This window comes from Ursus americanus, chromosome 36 (assembly GCF_024610735.1).
Source record: "Ursus americanus isolate L20-20 chromosome 36, mUrsAme1.1.p, whole genome shotgun sequence".
Lineage (NCBI taxonomy): Eukaryota > Metazoa > Chordata > Mammalia > Carnivora > Ursidae > Ursus > Ursus americanus.
The window spans coordinates 1,062,404-1,079,827 of NC_142162.1; positions in this window are offsets into that span (position 1 = coordinate 1,062,404).

Below are 17,424 nucleotides of genomic sequence, written 5' to 3' on the forward strand. Positions count from 1 at the left end.
CTCGGACCTTCCATCCATCTGCTCGGGGCCTCCCCTAGTCCTTCCAGGTCTCAGGGTCTTTGGTGAACACTGCAGGTACTGGTGTTTATGTGGCCACACCAGCTGGAGAATGCCCGTCACCCCACTGACAGACTAGGGGAATTCGGACAAGTACCATTACCTCTACTGTCACATTCATCTCCTCTCTGGACTAGGACACTTACGGGCTGTCATCAATAGGAAGTGTGTGTCAAGTGCCCAAGATGAGCCCAGGCATGGGGCAGTCTACTTGATTGCCCAGTTGATGGTCACTCTCATGGCCCAGCATCACCCCAGGCCCGTGGCAGCTGCCTCCATGTTAGCTACATTGGCTCATTGATCAACTGATTGACTAGGGAGCGTGTCAGTAAACCCATGATCGTTCCTCCACTGTTCCCATTGCAGAGAACAGTCTGGTTGTTGGAGGTGACAGGAGAAGGGAAATAAGGAATTAATGATTCAGGGAGAGAGGAGGGAGGGTAGCAGGAGGGAGCAGAGGAAGGTAGGAAATCATGGGGACAGAAAGTCATGGGCACCACCGTGGCTGCCTCTTGAAAGAATGGGCTGACAGGCACTGCTTCCTGGTCCCAGTTATGAAATCTGAGGGCTGGGAAGGGCCCAGAGACCCTGGACGCCTTTCTCATCAGTGAGGTAAAGGGATCACGGCCCCATGGGTGGTGAGGTGGGGGGACTGAGGAGCTGAGGGCAGCATTGAGTTTTGGGGTCGGGGACATAATCCCGGGGGCAGTGGCCTGAGTCCTCACTTCACCCTGATTGTCCCCTTTCCTTTCCCAAGACCAGGCCATGACAATGCCCACTGTCGTCCGTAAGGAAGACGACTTTGCAGGATGCGAAGACTCGGACCCATAGATCCACCATCCGCATGTAATTTATTTCCTCTTTCATTTTTATACTCTTTTTTTTTTTGGTAAAGATTTATTTATTTTATTTTGGGAGAGACTGAGATGGCACGAGTGGGGGAGGGACAGAGGAAGAGAGAGGGAGACCCCAAAGCAGAATCCCCACTGAGGGCAGAGCCTGACATGGGACTTGACTCCAGGACCCAGAGATCATGACCTGAGCCGAAATCAGGAGTCACATGCTTACCCGCCTTTGCCACCCAGGCACCCGTCTCCTCTCTCTTATTGAGAAGGTCCTTTTTGTAGCTTTGGCCAAGTTCCTCTTTCCTGCCTTTTATGATCCTCCTCCTGCAGGACCTGGGCTCCTCCCGGCACTTGATGTTCTTGGATCTTCAAATCTATCATCTCTCTCTTCAGCCCTGTCATTTTTGGGGCCCAAGGCATGAGATGCACAAATGTTCTATTTCTACCAACTGTCACCAGCTCTCTTGGGAATCCTGTAAACCTAACCCCTCTCCTCTTCCAGAAAAAAATGTCTGATGCTCATGTGTACATTCATCACAATCCGAATTCTTGTTCCCCACGACTTCACCAACGATGACTTGGCTTTTCAAGGCCAACTCTAGACAACCTGATTGGAGCAAAATCATTCATTTGAGAAGCATCATCGGAAAGGAGGAAGCCCAATGGGCAGCACATTTTGGATGCTATGTTGAGGCCTCCAAAAGAAATTCTGAATCCAAAGTTGTTTCACTAAGAGACCAGAAGGGTATATCCTTTTTGTTCTCTCCTGGACAGAACAGTGGCATACCTGGACAGTCATGGACCAGGAGTTCACTGAAGGCCCCTATCCTTTTCCCATGTGCTCGATCAAGACTGAAAAAGGAAATCTAAGTTTCCCTTGTAATTCAGTTCTTATATAATGTGTGAATGATCTCCGACTTTGTCCAGAAAACAAAAAAGCCTCTAAAAAGGGTTCTCTTTACTTGCTCTCAACCTTGGCCAAAAAGAAATATAGAGTTTCACAAGAAATTACAATTTTGCTGGAACACAGTTCATTATTTAAGACATAAACTGTTTCAAGTGGGAAAAACATTTTCATCCTTCCATTAAAAGTAGCAAAACTTTCAGAAACCTGTGAGCTCCCTGGGTGCAAATACACACTAGCAATGATGGCTCTCCAGTCTATTCCCTTGGGAACACATGGGCTCTCCCACTAAATGAGTAGCTGGAAGTTCCTTATCTCTAGGAATTTCACTACCCAGACTAGATTGCACTACCCTACTACGTGCAGACATGGCAGCATATTGCAAAGAGCTCTTGTAATAGTGCCTAAGGTTTTCACCAATAGCTTCAGGCCTCCATTCCTGAAATCTTCCTGGAAGCCTCTTCATGATCTTCAACCTCAGGAAGAGACATCAGAGAAAAACTGCCCTTACACATCCCCTGAAGGGACCCCTTCAGGTACTGTTTAAAAACAAAGCAGTGTAACTCCTGGGAGTTCACCCTTGGCTTCACATGTCTCTACTAAAATAAATAAAATAATTTAAAAAATCAGAATTTCACACAATTAGAGGGCTACTCAAACTGAGGCTTCTCAGAGATCCTCTGGAAATAGCCAGTCTTCAGAAGCAGGCAGCTGCCCCAAGATTTTCAGAACAGGCAAATTGTGATGGCTAGTGGGCAGTTTCCACATAAGATACTGGGTCAAGACTCCCATTTGATTCTTTTTCTGTTTTCTATCTGCTCAGTTAAAATAATTCTTCTCATTTTCCATAAACCCTTGCTGCCATTCACCCAGAATGACTCCTTTACTCCCTCTTTCTTATTCTAATCATTCTACTAATTATTACCCTTGATAGGTCTGAACATCCCTGACGTCACTCCTGGGTTTCTGACTGCTGGATGTGCCGTCCGTCCGCGGACCCCCCATGGTATGTCCCTCTGGGAACTTCCGATTTCATCAAATGAAATGAATCACCAAGGTTGGACATTCCAACTCCTGTGTCAGCTCCAAACCAAGGCCACTTGTGATGATTCAGGCACACGACTTGGAGGAATTGCTACGTCTGCCCCAAATGAGAACAGTGTTCCCTTTGGTGGGAAGTGCATAAATAGAAAAAGCCTGTAAGAAATCTATCTCTAATGTTGGCAAAAGTGACTGGTAACTCTTGGCATGTCCCTTAATCTCTCTACGTTTCAGTGCCTCCCACTAGAATATGGCTTACAGCCCCTGCTCTGCCCCCACCCACCTCAATAGGGCTGACCTGAGGATTACAGGAGATGGTAACAGGTATTGTCCATGAGCAGTAAAGCATCCTCCCCATGTAAAGCTAAGAGTGAGCGTCCATCCTCTCTTGCTGTGGAGCCATCCACGTCCCCTCTCTGGATTCCACTACCACCAAGTGTCTACCTTATTCTTGCAGTCTCTCAGTGATTGAACACGTAGGGTGATTATGAAACACCAGTCATTTATTTTATTTTTCTTAAGGCTTTCCTTGTGTTTATTTACTTTTAGCCTCATAACATAATTCTAATAAGTAGGCCACAGTCACATTTCAACATCTCAGAACAGGCAAATGAGACACAGAGGGGTGTACGTAACTTTCTCAGGTGCTCGCGGCTCCTGCCTGGAGTCAAGAGTATCACCTGACCCCAAGCAGTGATTCTGAAAACTCTGCCTCTGGCCAAACAACAGGGGGCACCCTACCAATGACCCAGTTGAAGGTACTGTGGGAATGGACTCATTAGGTTCATTCAAGAAGAATGATGCTACTTTATTCGTGACCATATGTAAGAGAAAACCATCAAAATGTGAAGCCACATTCTTCTCTTCTGTATGCAAAGGCAAATGATCAAGTCGATCAGTATCGCTGTAACTCCAGCAGTCAACGTGCATTTCCAACTAAAGAATGGGCTCACCTTTATCAGTAAACAACATCTTTAGCTAACATACAGACCTTTAGCTGATGTTTGAACCAATATTGGCTGACACAGATCGCTCCCTGAAAGAGTGTTCTCGGATTTTAAAAAATTAATAGGCATTATTGACAACAGGAGGTTTAGACAAATCTAAGAGTTGAACAGATAACATAGAAAGTTCCCATAACCCACGCCCCCCGACCCCAATTCCTCCACTAATAACATCTTATATGGATGTGGTACATTTGTTATAATTAGCAAAACAATATCGATACACTTTTATTAACTGGAGGTCTAGAAAGGAATTCAATTTTGAAATATGCCCCAACATGGACGGACCTTGAAAACATATTATGCTCTGTGAGATAAAGCACGGAGAGAAAGACCAATATTGCATGATTCCACTTCAGGGCCCTGAAACCCTGCCACTCCAAGGACTTTGCGGGGAGGCCAAGACAGATGCCTGCCAGGTCTCCAGGGAGTCCAGGGTCTCATCAAGGCATGTGGCCTGTGAACAAGCAGGTGGTGAGCAGAACAGAGAGTGGAGGGCACTCCTCACAGTTTGAGGGGCTGAGGAATTTTTCCTAGGTCGGCTCTGGGATGGCAGGTCCACCAGGAGTTGGCTGGATGGACCCAAACAAGCTCCTGCCTGTTGCTGATGAACAGAAGGGAGGAGAGTGCAGAGCAGAGAGGCCCAGGGGAGGCAAGCTGCTGCGGGTCCGACTGTGGAGCCATGGTCCTCAGGAGGGGCAGTGTGTCCCCCAGGGGACATTTGGGAGGGACTGACTGCGATAGGTGGCTGCAGAAAGGGACCTGGGAGGCCTGGAGGCAGACTGAGCACAGTCCATGGGGACAGTAACCGTTGTCACCACTCTGCCCTTGCTGTCACGGACCCAAGAAGCCCCTCTGCTGATCCAGAGCTTTCTGGGTTCATGGGGCACACATCTATTGAGTAAACACAGTTCTTTCTGGACCCCACAACTTCCCGACTTTGAGGCCCATGTCATCTGTCAATGAGCAGGTTGGCTGTCTTCTGTGTTTGTGGATGCCACCACACCCCACCAGCTCTGGTTTTAATCAGGGCAGGAGCACAGCTGGGTCCCGGGCTGGGTCTGACAGTTGGCATTGCCTCTTCAGACATGCGTGGAGGCGGTCTGGCGCAGCCTGGTTGGGAGGCTTGGTCATTCATAACATCTCATCAACTGCAATCCCTTGAAAACCAAGGAGTTTTAGGAGCCATTCAGAGCTGCGGAAGCCCCCCAGAACTGAGAACATGCACCCTACTGCTTCCTTGGCAGGGGGTTATTATTTGCAGGGGAACCCCCAGGATGGGGGCCACGCTGGGGTTTCCTGGGGGTGGGCGCAGAGGAGGGGCCGACAGCAGGGGTCAATACTGAGCTGGCACCAGCTCCCATTCCCAAAGCTGGGATCTGTGGACAGACAGGGAGGATGACTGAGGGGAAAGACATGTAACCGTGGGAGAAGGGCACACTTGAAGGAACATTCTAGGAGGAGGCACTGCCCTGGGCCCTTGGGAGGATAAGGGGGGGGTGGCAGGAAGGGTGAGGAGGAAGAGAAAAAGCAGGGAGCACTGGGCCTACCCCTCAGGAGCACTGGTTGGTTCCTGCCATGTTCTCTCAGCTCCAACAGCCCTGGGGAAGATGAAACTGTGTCCACATCTTGGTGGCGGGAAGGATGAAGGGGAACGAGGGTCATGGGGGCCCAGCACTCAGAGTCTCCATCCATCACTATGGCTGTGCCCTCCCTCTCAGATGCTGGCAGAGGAGGAAGAATGTCGGGGAAAGAAAGCAGAGCGGTGGTGGCAGGGTGGTGGGAATGCGGGGTCCGAGGGGGGTGACGTGACCAATGTGTGGTCCTCCTGCCCTGCCCACAAGGTACCAGATCCCCTACCGCCCGACCAGCAACAGCCCCAGCACGTTCACGACGGTGGAGGTGGGGACCACAGTGAGGCAGTTCACAGCAGCCAAGCTGGCCCTGGAGTCGGCATACATCTTCAGGCTTTTGGCCAAGATGAAACACCACTATGGGCTGCTGCAGGTGGCCACCATCATCACCACTGAGAAGAGACGTACGACCCCGGGGCCCAAGTCCACTGTTGTGGTGCTGTGGGGAGGAGAGCTGGGCCTAAATGGGAACCATGAACTTGCTGGGTCCATGGCTTCCTGGGTCAGGCCCTGCACTGTCGCATGTCTGCACAGCCCGACATTTACCAGAAAGACAGGAATGTCCCAGGCTTAAAGCTGGAGACGTGGCTCAGCGAGGTTGTGTAACTGGCCCAGGGTGGCTCTGAGTCATCCTGTTGGAGTGCAGCTCCCTGAAGCCAGGCACTTGATTGCTGATGTTCAAAACCAGGTGCCCAGCTCAGCAGGGGCTCAATAAACAAGTTTTCTACCCAGCAGTCATAGGGAGATCTGTCTCCACGGACACTGCTTCCGTTCCAAACACTGGTGAGATGTTTATTGTACATTGTCTTGGCTTATCTTCACAAAGGCCTGGGAAACAAAGCGCTGTGAGCCCCAGTTCTACAGAAGTGGGGCCCAGATGGATTCAGTCATTTGCCGGGGACACAGCTGTGAGGCCGTGATGTGGACACCCTCCACAGACACTCAGTCTCCTCCACCTACAGAAATCTGCTGTGGGTTCCCATCTCAGCGAGCGCCTGACATGCCCTCCAGCCTCACTCTGGAATCTGCCTCAGCAGGCTCCCTCCCCAGGGCTGCCCCAACTCCAGGTTGGGATATCAGGGCCAGACCCAGAGGTCTCAGGGAAGAGGATGACAGGAAGGTGCTTGCGCACAGAGTAAATGAGTGGGCTCTGGGATTCCCCAAGCATCAGGCTCTGGAGCTGTGTGACCTTAGGCAAGGCCCTTCCCCTCTCTGTTCCCTGCACTCACCTGGTGGCCTCTTGGGAAGCCTGAGGGCCAGAGTGGTCCGCAGAACTCCTGGGACAGAGCTGGTGTCATGGCTGCACTCAGAATGTGAGCCAGTGTCCCCGTGGCCTGCGGGATCACTCTAGGAGAAGATCTAGACAGTCTTAGGGAGGCATGAATTGAGCCCAGAGTGCTTGGAAAACCATCCCAAGGGCCGATCTGAAACCTACAAAAGGTAGAAGGCAAAGGAGCCTAGCGTGCACTGAGCCCGTACCACGCTCTGGCCACCTTCCAGGCACTGCGGCTCACTGCTCTCTCAAATTCCCTCACAAGCAGGCTGAGCAGCTGGGGAAGCTGATGCCCCACAAAGTGGAATGGCCCACTGAGCTCTGGCACCTGCTCGGAGGCTGCCCTGGCTGGAAGACCCAGCTGCTCAGGACAGGGCTGCTCGGCCCAGGCACACAGCTGACCCTTGTGATGGCCAACGGGGGGACGCTGGTGTCCCCCATCTGTGGCTTCGGAGCTTCCAGGACTCCACACATTCCAGTGGAAGGCTGTAGCATGCTGTGAGTCCCCCGACCTCAACCGCCGAGCCTCAGTCCCCCAAGGATGAAGAAAAATGCACAGCCCCTCCTCTGACAAGGTTACATCTACTGCTAACTGGAGGAAGGAAGCCTTGAAGTCACTGGAGATGCCAAAGCTTGAGGTGGGTGGAGAGACAGCCATGCACAGTTGGCCCCTGGCTTTTGGCACATAGCGCTGTCTGACCTGCAGCTGCCAGCGCAGGGGTGGGGTTGGCGAGACCGGGGACAGGCGCCAGGAGAACGCCTCCTGCAGCTTTGGCCCAGGTCCTCAGGCTCCCTCTTGTCCGGGGCATGCTCAGGCCCTGAGTGCCTCTCCCAAAGGCTCTTGCCATCTTCCTCAGAGTTGATGCAGCCCCGTAGGGAAATTCAGCACTTTCTAAGGCACAGGGAAAGCCAGGTTTGCTAAAGGTGTGACGTGACTTAAATCCAGATGGAAGCATTATCAGGAGTGCCCTCCAGGAGGCACCCTGGTCCACAGTGGGGCTGCCGCTGATGGGGCTGGGGGATGCATGCCCACACCTCAGCCCACATGCCAACCACCCGCACCACCTGCCTTGGGCCCATAGAGCTTAGGGGATGTCTGCCAGGGCCTGCAGACCCCGCCAGCAGAGCTTCACCAATTGCCAGCATGCCCAGGAGGGTGGTCCTTGTGGCTGGTGAGGGGATGCAGGGCTCTTGCTTTGAGGGAGGAGGACCCCGACAGCCCAAGTGTGTGCTCCCAGAGGAGTGCCGACCGCAGTCAGGTGGAAGGGCTCCTCCCGCCATCACCTCAGGGTCGGCGATCATCACTGCTTCATTACCCACCACACATTCTCAACAGGATCAATCATCTTCATGATAAACAATTAATCAATTATTCCTTCCTCTGTGGGGTTCCTCTGCTGCAATTGATGGGATGGGGAGATGCATTCTGGGAACGATCCACGCTCGGGAGCCAGGTCCCCACTCCCTGCGCTCTGCACTCCCAGTTGCTAGGACTGTGGGGACAGTGTGGCGGTGACACGCCCCGGAGGAGCCGAGTGGGACACCGTCTGTGTTTCAGGCTCGGGTTGGCTTCCAGGAAGGAGTCAGCATGACAGTTGCACTGAGCCTGAGATCACAGGGAGAGTCCACAGGGGCCTGGATGTGCTCAGCAGAGCCCAGGTGTCAACTTCGAGATGTTGTAGGGACGTGTGGTTGCCACGGAGCATGTGTGGGCTCATCCTCCTGTCTGTCCGAATGTCTCCGGCAGGAGAGAGCAGCGCTTTGGGAGCAAGCCAGGGTCTCCCGTGAGGTCCAGGCTGGGGCAGGTCCAGAATCGGCTATGAGGGAGCCGCAGGTGCCTGCGGAACTGGGAATGAGCTCCCTGTTCTCTGCCCTCATAGGCAGCCCGCGTCCTCATGCTTGAGCTCACATGGTGCCTTCCTGGAGAAGCAGCTGGTCACGTGTCCCCGGTCTGTTCTGTTTTGGTTGCAGAGCGTCCAGTGCCCCCCCCCCCCCGAGAGCTCTTGGTGTTACTGGCAGAAGTGACTGCACACAGCCTCCGGCTCCAGTGGGTCCCGGGCAGTGACACACCCCCCCCATCCACTACTTCACTGTGCAGGTGCGAGAGCTGCCCCCGGGAGAGCTGCAGACCTACTCCTCATCCATCCGCCACAAGGCCAAAGCCTGTGCTGTTGAAAGGTACCCAGAGCCAGGCACGCCCTCCCCAGGGAACAGAGCAGGGAATATGTGTGGGCCAGAGACGCACCCGGACAGCTGAGCTCTCTTCTCCTAGTGCACACTCCCTGTACCAGTGACCAGGACTCCCACCTCCTGGAGCCACTCTGGCCTCTGCCCTGGGTCTGTCCTCGGCATGCCCTGTGCATGTCATGTGCATACCCCCGGTCCCAGAGATGGATGAGGCACAGATGATGGGGCCAGGGAGCCTGGAAGTATGGGCTCTAGTGCCCTATCCCTTGAGAGGCAGATGTGGAGGAGGGGGAGGTGGGGGGAAGGGGTGTCACAGGCTGAGAGAGTTGCACCTTCTTTTTGTGCTCTCTGTCCTAGTCAGCAAGGCAGACTTGTTCTGTCATCCATTAGTGATGGCTGAGGAGGGAAATGGGAGAGGCATCCCCACTGCACCTTGAGAACCCAGCATTTATCCAGCTGCTGAGGGAACCACCGGCAAAGGCAGAGGGGAGTGGTGCCAACCACCACAGCTAAGTTCTTGGCACCTACAGCCTCATTGGGGCCCCTCCTCATGTTCCCACCCCCTTCTACAGTGAGGGACCAGAGCACCCCCTCTGCAGTGAGGGACCAGGACACCCTCCCCTCTGCAGTGAAGGACCAGGGCACCCCCTCTCTATGGCGGGAGACAAGGCACCCCCTCTACTGTGGGGGACCAAGGTAGCCCCCTCTGCAGTGGGGGATGAGGGCACCCCCCGCCCACGCTATGGTTGGAGACCAGGGCATTCTCCTTTATGATGGCTCATAGGAGACCAGGGCTATCTAACCATCTAGGTGAGGATTCTCAGAAGTGACCTCAGGCCTCGTGTCTCCACAAGCAGGCCTGGGCTGTGCAGGCTCACGCCACCCTGTAGAAGCCCCCTGGGTCTTTCTGGTGGGCAGGCCTGTCTGGGGAGCTGGCCTCGCATCTTTCCTGTCCTCCTCTCTGGCCCTGACTGTGGTCACATTCCTTGAAGCTCACGTCAGGCTGTGAGGGGGCCACAAAGGAGCGTGTCCCACCTGCTCTGAGGGTTCCAGGACCCTGGCCAGCACCTCTCATTGGGATGATGGAGGAGGCCTATACCCCATTCCCAGGCTGGCCAATGTTCCTCTCACCTTTCAGATAGAACACCATGTACTGATTCCCCCCCCCCATTCTGAGCACTGTGCTGTGAAATCTCACATTTCTCATTGAACCCACATGATAGCCCAGTGGGGGGAGATCATCGTCCCCATTCTACAGAGGAGAGCTGAGGATCGCAAAGGTCATATTCGCCTGCAGCCCCAGCACCACCCACAGGTGCACCTCCTGACCCTCCTCCTTTGCAAGGCTGCCCAGCTCAGCTTCTGCATGCTGCTGAACCTCAGCCAAGGGAAAGGAGCAGCCGGGTGGGGGAGCTCCTGCACCGGCCTTGATCCTCAGGCACCCTCTCCCCAAGCTGTGGGGGAGGAGTGGGGGCTGGCATGTGGCTCTGTCTCTGCCTCTGACATGTGGCAACAGCAAAGTTTAGAGAGAAAAGGAGCTCCCTCTCCTGGGTTCAAGGTGTAAGCATGTGACTGGGGTGCCACGTGATGCACACGTGGGTGTGGTCAGCACTGGGCATCACAGGGAGTCACCCCTTTGGGTAGCCATGTGAAAGACAGGAGAAAAAGGAACTCCAATGGCCTTTTCTGTCCCGGAGCTTCCTGAGATCAAACAGACAATGGTGAGCAGGTGACATCACGTTGGAAAGGAGGGGTCCATGTTTCCTGGCAGACAGTTTGATTTGGTGTGGGAGACGCTGTGGTCCGTCCCCTCCAGGGTCTCTTCCACTCGTCAACAGACACATGCCGTGGGCTGAGTTTCTAGGAAAGCAGCGCTTTGCACGTGGCCGTGGTGTGGCCTCCATCCTGTTCAACAGCCTCAGAGCAACTTTATCCTCCTCTTTCTCGACGTTCTTTTTACATTTTACATTTGCCGATTGCTTGAAATCTGCCAATGACCAGAAAACAAAAAAGTTTAAACCAAAGTTCAAAGCAAAAAGTTTTGCCATCTACATCAAGTGGCCATCCCCACATTTAGAGGGTGTGGGTCTGGAGCAGGAGAGAGGTTCTGGGTTGAGGGACATATCGGGGCTGCATCCTGCAGACATGCAGTACCATAGAGGAGGAGAAGGCCTGTGGGCCCAGAGCCACACAGACATTCTGGGTGTTACTAGGATGAGACAGCAGCAGTGTGAGCTCAGCTGACAGCTGTGTATCCACCGATAACAGGTCCTGCTGTTCCTCTGCGTGTCCCCAGGGCGATGCAATGGACCAACCAGGAGGGCCGGAAGGGGATTACTGTGTGAAACTAGAGGGATTCAGTTCAAGTCAGGATGCTGGCCCCATTTCCACGGGGTTCTTTCTTTGCTTCTTCCATGCCATTTTAAAAAATAAAGCCACGTGAAAAGTCAGGTTAATTTAAATGGCCAGGGATATCCTGCATGGGTTCAATATTCTTTGATCTTTGTGGTGCTAATCACGAGTTCTGAATAGATGAGGCATAAAGGCAGCGGTAGGTAGCCTCTAAAATGATCAGGACTCAGGCTTTATTTTCATAACCAAGCCGGGCAAATGAATGTAGGGAGCTCCTTCTGTGTATGAGACTCTGCCTCCAGCTCCGTGGCAGGGACAGGGACAGGAAGCCACCTCTGTGCCACCCTCACCCGAGTACTTTGGCTGTGGAGCTGAACAGCAGGTCAAGCACAAGCTTGGTTTCTAACTGTGCTTGCTTCTTGTGAGCTTGGACAGTGAGCGTCCTGAGCCACCGACCTGTTCCCTCCCCAGACAGCTTGAGTTTAGGAAAAGGTGTTACCTCAAACATTTACCTAAATCCAGCCAGTTTCGAGTGTGGATGGCAGAAAGCTGGCAGGTAGAGGGTGCTGAGTGGGAAAAGGCCAAGGGAGTCTGTGCGTGGCAGATGCATCTGGGGACAACGAGGTCACTGTGGGCAGGGGTAGAGGAGGACTTTGGGGAGACAAGAAAGAGGAGGTCACATGTAGGAATTGCCTATTCCATGAGGGGGTCATGTCCTGTGACTGTCATGGCAGCCCTGGGAGGGCCGGGTACCGGTACCGCCATTCTCACAGATGAATAAAGGGAGGCTCAGAGAAGTTTGAGGACTTCCCCAGGCTTGGATGCCAGGACCAGACTCTGGACTCTGGTTGGGCCGACCCTGATGTGGGCGTGGCGTGTGAACAGGGAACAGAACTGGGGGAAATGAGAGGGGTTGAGGAAGAGGGTCCAGGATGGTTTGTGCCTTTCTTCACAGGTCACCAGCCCTGAAGTCCTGTTCTGCCTCAGGGGGGAGCACGGCAAGAGCCCGGGGTCGGGTGGAGGCCAGTTCAGGACTGGGAGGTAGACCAGGGGTCTAAAGGACTGGCTATGCAGGGATGAGGAGGAAGGGCTGGGTGAACTTGCAGGGGCCCGGGGCCCAGGAGAGGGGACACTGGGACTGTTGTCACCTCCCATGGAGCTCCCTTCACTGCTGCTGGGTCCCTCTTGGTCTATTTTTAGGGCACCTAGTGGGCTTCCTACCCCGAGGAGAGGGTGCTCCTGCTGCTCAGCCCCTGGGTGTGCCCTATGGCCCCCGAGACACCTAACAGTCCTGTAAATGACACGAGCCCAGGAAACAGGCCTAAAGCTGGGAACTCTGCTTCCTGCTTTCCGTGAACCCTCCCCTTGACCTCAGACCCTGGGGGACGCTTCCAGCTGTCTGACGGGTGTGAACTGCACCCCTGCTGTGTTTGCTGGGGTGGGAATGGAGGAGGCGGCCCTGCCTCAGATTCCAAAACAAAGCGTTAGAGAACAGTAGGTGCTAAACATGGAGGGATCAATGACACGTCTGACACATGTCCTCAAGGTAACATGCTAGGTGAACACGAGCACTAAATACAAGGACGAGGGTTGTTTCTGGCATGCTGACATATGCCAGACACCATGTTGATGGTGACGAGCATCCTCTCATTCACCCCTCCCGAGTCCTACCCCCATTCCTTCCTCCCTCCCTCCCCTTCCTTCCTCTCTTCCTCCCTTCCTCGCCAAAAGCCTCCTAGGTGTGGGGCCTTGTTCTTGGTGCTGAGGGCACAGCAGTAAAGGAGACCACCTCGGTCCCTGTCCCTGTGGGGGAAGGCAAACAGTCGTCCAGGAGGGGAACAGTTACTTACAAATCATGGTGGGGTTGGTGAGGGGATGGATGGGCCTAGAGGACAGTGTGCAGGGCACGGGCTCTTCCTGGAGCCACTTGAGCTGCTGCCAGAGGGTCCTGATGATAAGGAGAGCAGCGAGGATGCAGTGAGCGTGCCCTGGGTACTAGAGTCTCTTTCCTGTGCTGCTTCTGAACGGAATCTGCATGACCGCCTCATGATCTCAGTGCTTCTGTCAGCCCAGGTGAGATGCTTCTGGCTCACTGACCTGCCCAAGGCTATGTGGGGGTTAGCATGTAGGCTGTTGGGCTCAGAGTGCACGTTCCTGACAACCGCCCTGGGCCACCGTCTAATCTAAGAAGGAGAAGCTAATGCAAATATGGGGCCTCAGGTGGTTGAGGCAGGAACCCAAGGAGAAAACCATGTGGTTGTCACCAGAATTAGATAAAATAGTTCCTAGGAAGCCAGAAACAGATAGGAAACAATTTGTTTTAACTTTATAAAGGATAGCTCACCCAGAAACCAGGAACAAAGAACATTCTTAAGGATGGAATTTTGGAAGCACCCCCCAGGACAGCCAAGGCCAAAGCAAGGTCACCTGGCATGCCTTCTCCAGCTGTGGAATGGGGGCACAGAGAGGTCAGGAGACAGACCTGCGGTCGCAGACCAGCCGTAGTAGGGCAAGCTGGCACGAGAGCATCCTTTGAGGTGCCGGCCGACAGAGAACCACTGTACTTCCATCTTAGGTAGGAGGGCATATGAAAACAGTTAGAGGAAGATTCTTCTGATCCAGTGTCCAAAGATAGTTATCAGTCTTTGAAAACACAGGAACCTTCCTCTAGGCAAAGGATTACCCAGACCCCATTTGCAAATCAGATGGAAGTGGGGCTGCTGTTGTCTGACTTGGGGGGCGTGGGAACCCTCTGGTCTCCTAGAGGATCCCTCAAAGCCTCCGGGGGTTCCATGGTGCTCGGTTTGAAACCCACGAGTTTACAGGTTGGCCTGGGAGGGAGGACAGAGGCCCAGCATAGAGGCGGAGAGGGTTTGCCCACTGGTAGCTGAGGAAGCAGGCAGAGTCCAGAGCCACTCCTGCTCTCCTGGTCTGGGAGATGGACACAGGGGCAGAGCCTCGCCTGAAGCAGAGCTGTTGCCAGTGGGGCAGGGGTGGGGGGGTCTCCTCATCTGCTCCTTCAGAAGCAATGGCAAGGAAAGCCACAGGAGCAGGCCAGCCAGTGACCCAAGGAAGACTGGAACGTCCTCTGCTTAGAAGTCTGTCTGGAGTGTGTGTGGTACAGAGCTCAGCACAGGAGACCATCAACACGGACCTGCTCAACGGAGGGAAGGAGGGAGGCCTGAGCGGTGGCAATGAGCCACGCACCCAGAGTATTCGTGCCCCTTAAATCCCCATCAGCAGGCAGGCAGGGACATTTTCCCCCACGGACAACTGGCATTACCTCTGTCTCAGGTACGGCGGAGAGGTTGCCCCAACACAAGATCCTCTTCCAGCCCCGGCCAAGCCTCTGGCTAGTCCTCTGGTAGGGGGCAAGGGCCTTAATGGGACTGGGCCTCGATTTTCTCGTCCTTGCAATGGGAATCACAGGAAGTCCAGCAGACAGAACTGCTGTGCAGTGAACCCGGGCACTGCCTGTCCAGGGTGTGGCACTCTTGCCGGCCAGACAAGTGCAGAAACGAGGGGCAGGCAGAGATGGTCTTTGGAGCCAGGTGGGCCTGGCCAGGGCAGACCACCACGAAGGGGCGCTTCTGGGCAAGCAAGGAAATGGTTAGGCGGGCCCTCTTTTCTGGCTCTGAATCCTGGGAGGGTTGCGGTAATCAGCTCCTCCTGAGAAATTCTTGCATCCCTCAGAGAGCGGTGATTTTCTTTGCAGGAGAAGCTCTAATGACAGGAGGGGCCCCGAGTAAAACCGCCAGCCTGGGCCTGCCTGGACGTTCCCCACTCCCCCCCACCCAGAAAGCCCTCTGTTCCTGGGGGCAGGCTGCGAGGACAGCACCGGCTGCCTGAGGGCCCCTCCCTGGGCAGGACAGGTTACGTGGTCACTGAGTGCCTCTTCCTCCTGGCTGCCCGCTCCCTGTGGCCAGAGCTGGGAGCAGGACAAAGGCGAGGGGCTCAGGCCCTCATGGCTCTTCTGTGTTTCAGGCTGAGGCCCTTTATGTCCTACAAGCTGAGCCTGAAAGCCACCAATGACATCAGGGACAGTGACTTCAGTGAGGAGATGGATGAGGTGACCATGCTGCAGGACGGTGAGCCAGCTGGGACCCAGGCAGGCGTGCAGACACAGGCATCTTCCATAGCTGCCGCCTTTGGACCCGCAGACATGGGCTCCCACAGAGAGGCCCCGCTTCATCCCGAGCCAGGAAGGGGTCACCCCAGGGAGAGAGGGCAGTGGCTGCTGAGCAGTGGGGTTCCGTGAGCAGCAGATAGCTCGGAGCACTCCGAAGCCTCTCGCTGTGAATCTACTTCAAGGGCTCACAAGTGGAACAGAGGTTCCTTTGATTGGTTTCCAAACCCCTACGATTCATTAGCATCCTAGATCTTGAATCATTTATAAGGTCAAAGGATAACCGGGTGGTTTTTTTTTTATAAGAATAGTTTTTTATTATATTACGTTAGTCACCATACAGTACATCCCTAGTTTTTGATGTAAAGTTCCATGATTCATTAGTTGCGTATAACACCCAGTGCACCATGCAATACGTGCCCTCCTTACTACCCATCACCAGTCTATCCCATTCCCCCACCCCCCTCCCCTCTGAAGCCCTCAGTTTGTACTGGGTTTTGAGAGGTTTCCCCATTTTTCTCATTCACGAACCACTCCTCAGTTTTGCCGTTTGACAGAAGCACAGGGAAGTGATTGAGTTGAGATCCCCTGAAAGCTCCAGGTGGTTCTTATCCATTGTCTCCCACCTCAGAAGCAGACCCCAAGATCCCTTGTGCTTTTGGGTGCCGATCCTGCCAGGCCCAGTGGCAGGCCAACTTTTAGGAGAGGAGGGTCGCTCTTGCTTCAAGATGCTGGGGCTCAGATCCCGGGCTGCAAACCTGAGCCCTCAGCTCACCCAGCAGTGCTGGGTACTTATTCCCCACGTTTCCGTCTTCCTCTTTTATAACCTGGGAGCATGGGTCCTAACATGAGTCCTTGGGTGAGCTGGGGACCAACAGAGAGGTTCAGGGGGACCCTTCCAGCTTCTCGGTCTTACGCAGAGATTCCTCTTCTGCACACACAAGGTGCCTGTCGCCAGGATAGGCCCCCAGAGAAACTGTGGTTGTCTCTGTGGCTCATATTTTAATCTTACATTTAACACAACTGGGGTTCTGTTTGGGAGTAGCACTGATATTTAGCAGATGGAAGCAAACACAGCAAGCTGATTTTGTTGGCGAGTCTGAGGAAATTGCAAGCCAGTGAGCAGGACACCACAGACTCCCTTTGTCCTTACAAGGCTCAGGCTCCAGCAGACCTGGCTTGTTTTCGAAAAAACAAAAACAAAAACAAAAACATTCAAGGGCCTCTCCAGGTTCCTAAAGCCTGTCTCAATCCTTTGATATTTAAATCCTTTCTTTTGATGCACCTACCTGTTACCTTCCTCCTTTGAGATTTGCAGTTTCTCTTCACAGTTGACTGCCTTGTGTTTGCATGGCACCGCCCCCAGAACCACAGAGCCACTGAGCTGCACAGACTCCAGGGCTTGGGGGGCCCTGGGCTGGGGTGGGGCGGTGGGGGGGGGCTTTCCATGTGTGGGTGGTTTGCTGATAAACATTTTCTTGTTATGGTGGTTGGGATACTGAGAGGCCATCAATCCAGTGTGATCTGGAAAGCTGGGTAAGGGTCTACCATGGACTTCAGACAGACCAACAGGAGGCCAGAGAACATGCAGTAGAGGGCTCCCCAGAAGGCAGGATGGGGGGCTGCAGGTGTACTGATACCACCATGTCCCCGGTGCTGGGTGCCCTGGCAGGTGCAGAGGAGACTCACAGAGCAGGTGACCAAGAGGCCAAGTCTCAGATAGTCAAGTGGGTATGGGGTGGGGAGAACAGCCTCAGTCATTCCACTCAGTGACTCTTGCCAAACATTTGATATACCGTCTCAGGATCTTACAGTGGGCAGCCATGCAAAGGCCAACTCAGTATGCCTTTTGGGTTCAGTGGGAGCAGGGGTAGGGAAGGGGTGTCTGAGGAGGCCCGCGGGACAAGACGGATGGTGCAGGACTGAGTTTCCAGCGTGTAGGGCACGGCCAAAGCAGAGCCAAACTGACCTTGGCCCTCCAGAGAGCAGAGCTGAGCCCCA